Source organism: Ambystoma mexicanum, chromosome 12 (genome assembly GCF_040938575.1).
Source record: "Ambystoma mexicanum isolate Mex_15411 chromosome 12, UKY_AmexF1_1, whole genome shotgun sequence".
NCBI lineage: Eukaryota > Metazoa > Chordata > Amphibia > Caudata > Ambystomatidae > Ambystoma > Ambystoma mexicanum.
In genome coordinates this window covers 1,216,198,291-1,216,211,128 of record NC_090936.1, presented here as the reverse complement: position 1 = coordinate 1,216,211,128, position 12,838 = coordinate 1,216,198,291, and the positions used below count along the sequence as shown (strand labels likewise).

At 43.4% G+C, this 12,838-nt stretch overlaps 1 protein-coding gene across 1 annotated transcript in view; it reads left to right on the top strand.

Annotated features, from left to right (window-relative positions):
* Positions 1 to 12,838, top strand: part of LOC138514391 (sodium-coupled monocarboxylate transporter 1-like) — a 987,363-nt gene that overhangs the window by 74,426 nt on the left and 900,099 nt on the right. The gene's annotated exons all lie outside the window — the stretch shown is intronic.

Genomic DNA, 12,838 nt, shown 5'->3' with positions numbered 1-12,838 from the left:
ACTTCCTAATTGATGCAGCCATGCAGACCCTTGTTCCTCGTCATTAGTTGTGGTGGCGAAAGGGAGGACACCTGGTGAGCTTCTGTGGCAGCACTCTCGAGAGGGACTCTGCAGCAATGGATTCCACTAATTTTGGCGGCTCTTTGTGGTTTTGGCTCCTTTTTCTCAGCACCAAAGAGGAATGAATAGCCTCGCTCCCTCAGTCCTGAACTCTAGAGAGGGGACTCTGGATGAAGATTCCTTGCTTCTGTACACTAATACGGACACAATGTTTCAGCCGGATTGGTCCTTTGGCAGATGTTGCACTCATCGATGGTCCAGGTACCCCGTGTATTGGGAAATTGCAGCCTAGGAAGGTCGCAGCATCACAGGGGTTGGCCCAGAACAAAGCTGGTGTTCAGTCTAGTTGGTCCCACCAGCCTAAGGGAGGAAGTTGTCCTTGGTGGAGCTTCCCTGTTGATTGCAAAACAGGGTCAGCACACTGCAAGGTTTCACTGGTGCTTAGGCGGTCCTGGTGCTGCTGGTTTCCCTCTGTGTCTTCATCTTTAGATTTGATGTTCCAGTGGTCAACTGTGCCTGTAGTCTTAAAACACTTGCCGTATATACAAAATCCCATTCATTCACAGCACTAAGCTGTCAATCACACAGGGGGGATCGTCCTCTAGGACAGCCACCTGCCCAGTTGGAATTGGTTTCGGCCGGGCATGCCTACAAACAAAGGCCAGTGAAGTTTTTGCTTCTCCCTGACTTCCTGCCTTCCCAAACACACTAGAGCCTGGGCAGGCTTTAGGACTGAGGCCCGCCAAAGACAAAACACACAATGGACTGAAACCTGATGTAAACGACATAATAAAAGCCCAGAAGGAACTAACCAATGAGAAATGGCAAACATGCAACGTGGGAGTGCATGTGGAGGGCTCATTTGTGTTGGAAATTCTCTGTACATCACTTAACCTCGCTCTCCAGCGATTTGTTTCATTGCATGAACCGCTGTGTGAAACCATCTATCTGATTCAATACTGCGGCTCTCAAAGCCACGCCCATATTTCAAAACACCATCAAATCCCAGCATCCACGCGTGAAAGCCGTGTCGGAGTGCACGTGAAGGGCTGATCTGTGCTGGAAATTCTCTGTACAGCACTTAACTGCGCTGTCCTGCGATTTGGTTCACTTCATGAAACGCTGTGTGAAACCATCTATCTGATTCAATACTGGTAGGAGAACGTTGATTTCTAACAAACGTACTGTATCTTGACTGTATCTGTACTAGCAAGCAGTAAATATAAGCATATATTTAACTTTCTCTCTTAGCGGCTCTCAAAGCCACGCCCATATGTCAAAACACCATCAATCTTTCAACATATCCAATTACAATGAGTCCAGAGAAAAAAGCAATTAATTATACTTTTGACTCATTGGAAGAGGTAATATCTATTGCAATATGTACACAAAAGGGAAGGAACAATAATCTCCAATATCAAACAATAGAGCCAAATAGAGCAATGCTGATTCAAAGTCAACGGATATCAAATACAAAGAATATAGTTGATCGCAAATATAAACAAGTCAAAGATTCTAAAACACTGAACCGAAAGTGTAATAAAAACAGTAAATATTGAAATGCTCAATTATCAATGCAACCGGAGACTGAAACCATAGTACACAAACGACAAGAGTGAAATAGGAGTAATGATATTGAACAAGAAATAAAGAAGAAAACTTCAGTAAAACATATACACTTGAATTACGATGATACAATAAAAATATGTATGATAGAAAGAGGAAGAAATTATTCATATCCAAACAGGAAAACCCTATTTGCTATCATGTCCCAAATTTGGAAAAAATACAATTAAGTGACATACAAGGAGTACTCTTACATTACTCACGAAAAATGAATAACGCAGACTTAAGAATACAATCGCAAAATATTGAAGAAATAAAATGGGCCAAAAACTCTGCTTTTCTACAACTTGGAATATGTCTCTCTAAAGTAGGTACAGTACCTAGAATGACTGAAAAAAAAACAAATGACCATACCGACACAGCACAGAAACCCATAGAGGAATACTTCCCTCGGAAGAGATGAGGCAGAACCACTGTTTGTAAACTGTGTAGGACTAACCAGCGACATAAAGAGAAGTGTATACATTGATAATGCTAGTCTTCCCAAATCCAACCCGTCATGGAACGGATTAAAACAAGCCACTAATCAAACAAAGTATAATGGCAACCATTAGAGCCAGAGAAAACCAATCCCGAAAAATGATTATTGAATGCCAGAGGCTTTACCCATTTAGTAGATCTAAAGCTAATTACGAATTTGATGGAGGATAACTTACTAATCTTGCAAAAGACATGGATAACAATCAACCCAATATGGCCTCCCTTTGAAATCATACCGATACCAGCCATCAAACAACTGAAAGGGCGCCCAATGGCTGGCCTACTCATTGCAGAAAAACAAGAACTAAAAGTGCTATTAACCCGTTGGGAATATCCCAACCCTTGTTTCCAATTGGCTAGACTGGAGCTAAGCAATGGTCAACATAAGCAAAATACGAAAACAGCTATATTGAACATATATTGGAACATCAAACTAATCACTGATGAGGAATTCTTTCTAATGATAACAACATCATTAGGTTTGATAGCAAATGAAACAAAGCCATATATAACCCTAGTAACGGGGGATTTAAATATATCATGTATCAAGGAGAGAGCAAACCCAAGACAACCAAAAACTAAAAGATGGCTATCACTTATGAAACTAAGAAACCTTACAATGTTGAATGGTACACTCAAAGGAAATCACCCACCGAAAGCCACCTGGAAAAGAGGAAGTGCTGCATCGATCATTGACTATGCATTTATCTCATCAGAAGCAATAATCCTAGTGAAACCATTTACATTTAACATAACACAGACAGCACTCAGTGATCACAATATAAGAACTCAGTGATCACAATATATTAACTATTAAGAACAAACATATGGAGCAAATTGAGAATGAATTTTACAATCCGTATTGTACAATTATGGAACAACGAAATAGAATCAAATGGACGGAGTACAAATTAAACAAACTCCCAGGAAACCTAAATCAGACAAGAGAAACAGGCCAAGACTATACACACACACTAATGATGTTCAAATAGAACACCCGAAGATATTCCAATAAAATGCTTAAACAAGATAGCTTATGTGATGTGGCAATTAAAAATGCAAGGAAAACAATGAAAACAGACATAAGAGCATTACAAAGTCTAGGTTGGCAAGAAGGGAAGAAGAAAGGTGCCAATATTCACACAAAATATAAGAACTCTATAAAGCATTATAAAGCTATGAAACTCCACAGAAATAATGAGCAAATGATGAACTGAAGCCAAGAAATATGGAAATGACTTAATGACGCAAGAAACACTGGCTTGACTACATTACTACTAAATCCCATTTCTGAAGCTACAAGGGAAGAAAATATATCAATGCCTAAAACAACCTTAAAAGATCGGCCAGCAACAGACAAAACTGCTTTTACCCAACTTAACTTTGTTTGGCCGACGTCCTGTCGATAATGAATAAATTTAGCAACTTACGTGCCCCAGGCCCTGATGGTCTTAGCAATGCAACACTGAAGAAACGTCCAGAAAAATGGGCTCTAATAATTTATGAAATATTCAAAAAATAAAAAATAGAGGAAAAATCCCAGACAGTTGGAGACTGTTACGCTCACCTGGTATACGCGGGGAAGCACCCAGCCAGCTGGTCGCTGATGCCCTTCCTGATGGTTCCCCTGTGGCCTTGGTGTCGAGGGAATTCTGCTTGGAAAATGAAGACTATGGGCCTCATTACACGGTAGGCGGTAAGGGTTTACCGGTACCAGTATTTTACCGGTACCGGTAAACCCTTACCGCCTTACTACGAGGTCCCTTTGCGGGTTGGGGAATTTAACGCCTGCTTTTTGCAGGCGTTAAAAACCAACCCGCAAATGGACCCAGGGAGCTAATTACGGTAGCGCAATTTGCGGTGCCGTAATTAGCACCTTCCCCTTTCCCATTATGCCCTATGGGGCAAAAATGGGAATGGGGAAGGGCAATGGCGGAAGGGGGAATTACCGCCCCGCCAACCTTGGAATAGGGCGGTAATTCCCCTTTCCACCAAGGCGGTGCCGGTATTTTACCGGCATTAACCATGGCGCTAATTGCGCCATGGTTCTCCGCCTACCGTGTAATGAGGCCCTATGTCAGGACTGGGCGACCGAGGTAAGCAGTTTAATCCCCCACCTCCTTATATTTCGGGCCCCTCCAGGTTCCCTTCTCACCTGGTTCCTGGAATCGGTGCGCTCTCCGTCCTGCTCTCTGGGCAGGGGCGCGTTGGCTTTTGTGGGCGCTGGTGGTCCAGTTACTTCACTGACTGCAGCCCTTGTAGTGTCTTTCAGGTAGGTCTTGTTGCAATTAATGGCGTCGTATTTCTTGCATGCCTTTTGTCTGTTCTAATGTCTCTTTTATCTCCTCTAGGGGCGTGGAGTGTCCACTCGGAGAACGGAATGTGCTGGTTCTCACTGGGAGGTGATGGCGCGCTATAGCGCCATGATGCGCTAAGGAGGCGCTTTGCGTAGCGCAGCGATGCCTTGTTCTCACTGACCTGTTTTTGTTCCTTTTGTAGGTCGCAGAGAGTACCCAGCGCAGATGGGGTTTCCGGAGCAGTGCCGGTCGAGAAGTAGCCAGCCAGGTAAGTCCTTAAGCGTTTTTATGGTTGTAATGTCTCTAGTACCTCTGTTAATGTCTTTCTCCTTTTCTCTGGTCCCTCGATTCGGGCGGCGAACTCCTCCAACAGAGATGGCCAGGGGCTGTGAGCAGAGATGGATGAAGATTGCAGATAAGATTCTGCTGCTAACAATGTTTCTTTGTTTTTTCTGCAGGTCCGGAATTCATCAGGTTCGCGAGAAGCTGGACACGGTGAGCGTCACGTTGCTAGAAGCAAAGTAACGCAAAGCGTGTGTTCTTGTTCGGGTGTGGTTTAAATAGCCACTGTAAAGTAGTCCAGGTAAAGTAGTCCCTAGGCCATCACACCCAAAACACTAGACCGCATAGCTTGGTTCTAGGAACCTAGCTATGTGGATGCCTCCATGTTGGCTGAAAGCCTTAATAAAATAGTCCCTTAAGCAGATGCCTCTCGCAACTGATGAGCCTGGTGCCAAAGGCGCCAGGACTGGCCCCAAGAGGGATTGAAAAGTGGAAGTCTGGCCTTATTAAAGATCCGAGCCCTGATCCCACCTGGCTTGTGGGCTTGCCAGTGGGGGTCAGGGCTGAGGGTCGTGACAGAGACACTCAATTGTAATAACAATTTTTAGAAAGGGAAATAGAAACTTACCAAGCAATTACAGCCCAATAACGCTGCTGGATACCACGGGAAAAATATTTACACGTTTAATATTTATTTTTATTTTTTTTCATTTTTATTTAAATTTTACCTCATATATAACAATAACAATAGTCGTGAGAATCACTAAAGTAACAATATTCTAACAAATTCTTTTAAATACAAAACCTCAACCATACAACAATAAAATCGCATCTAGATTCCCCACCCTATACCCAAAACATATATTAAAAACACACACAACAAACATACACACACAAACATAACACCACAACACCAACTCCCAGCCTAACCCTATCATCAACCAAATCGACCAACTTACACTTTACCCAAATAAATAATTGAAGGATTCCCAACTTTCACAATAAGCAATCTCTCGATGAAGCTGATAAGCACAAGACTTTTCATGTCCCAACAATGTTTGCATATCTACCAGCCAACCATCAACATATGGTTTTTTCCGTGATTTCCAAACCTTCATAATGTGTTTTATAGCTGTCATCAATGCCCTATTGATCCAATCAGAGGCATCACAGAATCTCACACCTCTACATTCATTTCAGAGGAAAATCACAGATTCAAAATTTCGAGGCAAGGGATCACCCAACACCATATCCACACAATCCAAAACATCCTTCCAAAGGGCAAGTACCCTTTCACATTCCCACAACATATGCAAATAAGTTCCACTTAATTGATTACACCCCCAACACAAATCTGAGGCCATCAAGCCCCTCCCTTTCATCTTCACTGGGGTCCAATAGATACGCCCTAATATTCGCTGATGAATATACCTTAAATTCAAATCCATTTTATCTCTCACCCTCACCCGCCAAGCATTATTCCAATCCTTTGCCGATAATTCACTCCCCATTTCAGTCACCCACTTCATTCTCAGCGTCTCCCATGAAGCCAGCATGCACTCCTGTACAGGTATCAATTTAGTAAACGTGGAAACTACATTTGGAGCAGCACTATAAAACATACACATTTGTGGTTTGTCACTCAATGGTTCACTAAGCATTTGATGCCTTTCCAACAGTAACTGCTTCAAACATGTATACCGTACAAATTCCCTATTACTCAATCCAAATCGGAGCACAAGATCCTCAAACACAACCATTCAATCATTTCTCCACACATCCTCTATCCTCAAAATTCCTTTGCTAGCCCATCCTTTCCAATACACCATTTTATTCTCAATCATCAAACCCGGATTCAACCAAATGGAAGCAGTGCCATAAAGAAATACATTCTCCTCACAACCTTTAATTAATTAGACCAAAGTCGACTTTGTAATTTCTAACGCCTCAATCCTTAACATGGGTTTTGGTAACTTCCCATAAGAATATAAACAATCAATGGTTAACGGATCCAACTTTTCCTTTTCCATCCGAAGCCAAAACGGATCTGAATATCCATCACCCCTAAAATAATAAGAGGCTTTCTTTAAAAGGAACCCCTTAGAGTAATTTTCCAATAAGGGATATCCAAAACCCCCATCCCTAACACTGCGTGCCAAAATAAATTGTAGGATCTTTGGTTTTTTTCCAACTCCCCACAAATATTCCATAAAAATCTTATCAATGCATCGCAATACTTCTTTAGTGAATTTAAAGGGAAGAGATTGTATATAGTATAAAACTTTTGGAAGTAGCACCATTTTAACTGCATTCATTTTTGCCCATAAAGTTAAAGTTAATCTATCCCATCTACGTATATACCTCAATAAAGTTTCTTTCAATTTATCCACATTAAATTCCACTGTCCTTCTTACATCCCGCACCAAATAAACACCCAAATACTTTTTTTTTAAATTTCTTTATTGGCATTTTGCAAAACAACTCAAGCAGACAACCCAGTAAACAACCCGTCCCACCCCCCCGGTACACACTTGAGGACAGTTCAAGAAAGCTAGAAGTGATCCAGTCCACATGAGCGGAGTTTCCCCAGGGGCCCTCCCAACCCCACCTCCCCACCAACATTACCTTATAGTACAAAACGTCTAGTCTATTGACACAGATCTAAGAGGCGGACAGAGATCGCCCCGCAGGGTCGTGCCAGTCAGGAGATCCCGGCTTATCAGGAGATCCAGGGCCACCCGCTTCGGACTGGCCCAAGAGATATACCGTGTATGCATCCCACATCCTATTTTCACCTCGGCTTTTCCCCCTCATCACATCCCATCTGGTTTCCATAACGTTGCAATATTGTACATCTTTTGACCACTGTGTAATAGTCGGACTCTGTGAACTTCCCCATCCTATAGCCACATGGCGTTTAGCCAGGATTAAGAGCAGATTTACCAGTTTCCTAGTCTCTTTGGGTATCTGCTCCGTGTACCCTAGTAAGGGAGCACCAAGCTCATCAATGCCATCAAACCTATCCTAACCAAAGATAATTGCCTCTCTATCGCCAGAGCCACCATTGGAGCCAAACTAGATTATTGTAATGCGTTACTGGCTGGCACCTCCAATTCCAATCTCATTAAACTCCAAACAACACAAAATAATGCTCTAAGAGCAGCTCTCAATATACCAAAAAGGGACCACATTGCACAAGCCCGAAAGGCAGCACACTGGCTACCTGTCAAAGATCGCATTACATTTAAAATACTTACCACTGCGCACAAATGTATCAATCTATCTGCACTCTCATACCTGTCTGACACCTTAGTCAGATCTCGCTCCTCCAGACCAACTAGGCAATGCCACTCCAACCAGCTCAGGGTCCCACGCATCAAACGAGCTAGAGCAGGGGGAATAAGCTTCCCTTACATTGCCCCTAAGCTATGGAACGCTCTACCTAGCACGCTCAGAGCAAAAACTTCGCTCATTGCCTTCCGAAAACAGCTGAAAACCACCTTGTTTAACTAATTCCTCTTCTTCTAGTTCGCTACGCTCTCCTCATCTATCCCCGCTCCTCTCTTCCTCTCCTGTAGCTATTTCTCGTTCTCTTGCAACTAAGTAAGCTATTTCTCGTTCTCTTGCAACTAAGTAACGATTTCAATGTATGCACAACTAGCCATTTCTCATAGCTGCAATCTTCTCCTGCAACTAATTAATGACTTCAATGTATGTACAACAAATCATATCTGTAACAAGCGCCACGATGCCCCCTGGGCTGCATGTGCGCTAAAAAAATGCAAATAAATAAATAAATAATAAATAAATAAATAAGGCCATCACGGGATCTGGCATCAACTCTTACCCCAATATGTCCCCAATCACCACAAACACCTGCCGCCAGAAATGCTCCAGCTCGACACACTCCCAAGCCATATGGAGGAACCCTGCCCCCTCATGTCCACATCTGAGGCATGCCCCAGACCTCTGAGGGAAGTAGTCCCTCAGCTGAGCAGGGGAGTAGTAACGCTGATGCAAAACTTATAATGGATCAGCTTGAAGTTCGAGTTGACCGCCCCCTCCCTGGTCATCTCACAACAGTACCTCCAAGTATTTACTGGTAATTCCCTTCCCAGCGACCTTTCTCACCTTTCCTTAGATAACCTCCCCTCAACCAACCTCGCCTTCAGAGCTGATCCGTACAGACTGGAGAGCACCCGCCGTCCAATATCTCCCCCCCAGCACCTTACTGAGCAACTCAACCTCTGCGGGCGGTTTCGGGAAGGAAGGGAACAGCCTTTGTAATGTCACCCTCAACCTGTAATACAGAAACACCTCCAGTGCCGACAAGGCTCCCCTTTCCCTCAGCTGGTCTATAGAGATGAAGTTCCCATCCGGAAACAGGGCCCCAAGTCTAGTGACACCCAGCCGTTTCATTGTGGCTACATACTTTGCCTCGCTAGTCAGGGGGATACCAGGAATATGTATCGGCGGGAGTTCCGGCGAGTAGAGCACCTCCCCAGCGGAAGCATGCCCCAAAAAGGACCAGGCCCAACAGGTAAGCTCCACCAAATTGCTAGGGGACCGCAGACGTCCGGGGGCCGACAGGATAACCAATCGTAACGGTGCCGGTGAAGCGATGGACCGCTCAATCTCCACATGTCTATGCTCCGCCGCCATCCCATACCAATACCTAAGATAGCTAGCCTGCGCCACAATGTAGTATAATTCGAAATCAGGGAGTGCTAAACCCCCATCCCGAATCGGCGCCGTGAGTTGCCGCCAAGAGACCCGCGCACTCTTACCCGCCCAAATAAAGTTTGCGATTGTGGAACGGAGATCTCAGAAATATTCCTGAGGGATCTTTATAGGCACATTTAAAAACACATACAAAAACTTAGGAAGGATAGACATTTTGACTACCGAGATCCTGCCATACAAATTGAGAGGAAGTGAGGCCCATCCTTGCATCGGCTTTTTAGCCGACTCTAAAACCTCTGCGTAGTTGAAAGTATAGACCACCTCTTTCTTCCCTGCCACAGTGACCCCCAGATAACGTGTACTCTGCACTTCCATCGGAATCCCCAGGCGTCCAGGAACGGAAAGGCCCCACGCGCCAATGGGATGATCCCAGATTTACTGGCATTTACTTTAAGCCCCGAGAGGTCGCCAAAACACTGAAGGTCCAGCATAACCGGGTCTAAATTGACCTCAGGATGACGGATGAATAAAACCATGTCGTCCGCGTATAACGAAATTATGACCTTGTGGGTATGTAGCTGGACTCCCCGGTGTAGATGAAACTCCCTGACCCATTCAGCCCAAGGTTCTATCGCCTGGGCGAATAGCAGGGACGACATCGGACAGCCCTGACGAGTCCCCCGCGCCAGCGGCAGCGCCCCAGTAGTCTGCCCATTCACCCGCACTCTAGCCACCGGGTCGGTATATAGAAGCGAGACCACGGAGACAAAGAAATAACCCAGGCCCATCCTGCGCAGAACAACAAATAAAAACAACCACTCCACAGAATCAAATGCCTTAGTGGCACCCAATAGGACCGCCACCGTCGAATCATCCGCCGGAAGCGCCGCCATCAACACAAACATCCTACGCAGCCCAAACGAGGTCGAGCGACCCGGGATGAAGCCCGCTTGAACGGCCCTTACCATGACTGACATTAGCAGCGCTAAACACGACGCCACGATTTTCGCTAAGATTTTATTATCAAGATTGATAAGCAAAATCGGGCGGTGTGATGAACAGTCACCCTCTGGCTTACCTGGCTTCAACAAGACAACCTCTACAGCTTCCCTAAGGGAGTCAGGTAATCTACCCCGGGTCACGGACTCCTGATATACCCATAGAAGATATGGCGCTAATCTGTCAGCTTAGCACTTATAAAATTCGGCTGTAAAACCGTCGGCCCCGGTGACTTCCCACCCGGCAATGACTTAATGGCATCCATCCCCTCCTCAAGTGACACTGGCCTATTCAGCCATTCCCTCTGCTCATCCGAGCACCAGTACAGCCCGCACCTTCGAGAAAGACCTCTATATCCGCCTGCAAACACCCAAATACTTCACCGAAACATCCGCCCATTGACAATCCCAATCCAACAACTTCCTACTTATTGGACTCATCTTCAAAGGAAAAACAACCGACTTACCCCAGTTGACCTTATAACCCGATAAACTTTCCACCTCCTGCAACATATTCCAAAGTAAGGTCCCCCCTTCAACCGGATTTGATAACACTAGCGTTAAATCATCAACATATGCTAACACCTTAACCTCACCATCTTTCAATCTCCATCCACGAATGTTACTTGCCTGCCTAATATCTGACAACAGTGGTTCAAGCACTAAATTAAACAAGAAGGGGGAAAGTGGACAACCCTGTCTAGTTCCCCGAAACAGTCTGAAGGAAGTAGACATTATCCCATTAACCCATATTCTAACTGAAACATCATATTGCAGAGCACCCAGCATATTCAAAAATTGCGGACCAAAACCCATCCTAACCAAAGTGTAATTTAGGAAAGACCAATTGACACAATCAAACGCCTTTTCAGCATCAAAAAACACAATCATAACTTCATCCACTTCCATTTTTGACAGACCAATTATATTCAATAAGGTTCTAATATTATCATAACCATATCTATTGTTCATAAAGCCAATTTGTGAGTAAACTACCAATTCCCCAATGTATTTCTGTAATCTAATAGCCATAATCTTCGTAAAAATGTTCATATCAACATTTAATAGAGAGATAGGTCTATAACTACCACATTTGGTTGAGTCCTTTCCTGCTTTGGGAATTAGCGTAACAACTGCCTCACGCATTGAAGGAGATAGTGTCCCTTCCGAGAGAAACTGTTTATAAAGCCTGCATAATCTTGCGACCAAAGCCATACTAAAGGATTCATAAAATTAAATTGGCAAACCATCGGAACCCGGAGACTTACCAACCTTAAGAAGACAAATTGCTTCCCTCACTTCATTTTCACAAATCTGGGCATCAAGGGCCTCCCTCCCTTCCTCTGACAAAACTGGTAAATCTATTTTTGCAAAGAAATTATCCAGCATCAGTTTATCAGACCGAGAATTCTCTGAGTACAAGAAAGCATAAAATGATTTAATGCAGTCACAAATAACCTTAATATTCACAGCAGCATCCGAAATCCTGTGAGACTCTTCAACCTATTAGCCAACAAACAGCCACTTTTATCCCCTTCTTCCCAAAACCTTTGCTTCATAAAATATAAGCCTCTTTCAATCTGTGCACGTTTAATATTAAAAGATCCAAAACAATGGTTACTGGAAAAGAATCTAGCAGATCCTTATCAGTCGGGTTTTGTACAAGGCCTTGGGACATCAGTACATTTACTAATATTAACAGCGTTAGAAAATCATACATTGATGACCAAAGAACCCTTGTTTATAGCATTAATAGACTTTCGCCTAGACTTTGATTCTATATCAAGAGAACTACTGTGGGAAAATTGAAACAGGGTGCTTGCCCACCACTTATTTTTGAAGCAATACAACAACTATACACAGAAACGACAGTGCAGGTGAAATTAACGAAAGAAGGACTTTTAACTAATTACATCCACACAACCCTAGGTCTAAAACAAGGCTGCATGCTTGCAGCAACCCCTTTCAATTACTACAATAGGGAATTCAAGAATCACATTTATGCAGTTAGAGCATTTCCTCTGAAACTGAACCAACAAATAATTTATCATCTGCTATATGCGGACGATTGAGTCCTGTTCGATAGAAGACCAATAGGCCTACAAAAGCAATCAACTGCTCTTAGCCATTTTGCTGCCCAAAATAAATTAAACATTGACACGGCAAAATCAAATATAATACAGATCCGACCAACAACGATCATAAAGAAACAACAGCTATTTGAATGGAAGATTCACAAAGAATTAGTAGAAATAACAAAAGAATACAAGTACTTAGGTCTTAACATAAATGACTATAAAACAGAGCTGACGTTCAAAAACTCAATATAGGCAAAATTACACTAATTAATTTCATAAGCAAAAATGATACAGAACAAATACGGTACACATATATATATTCAGTAAAAAAACG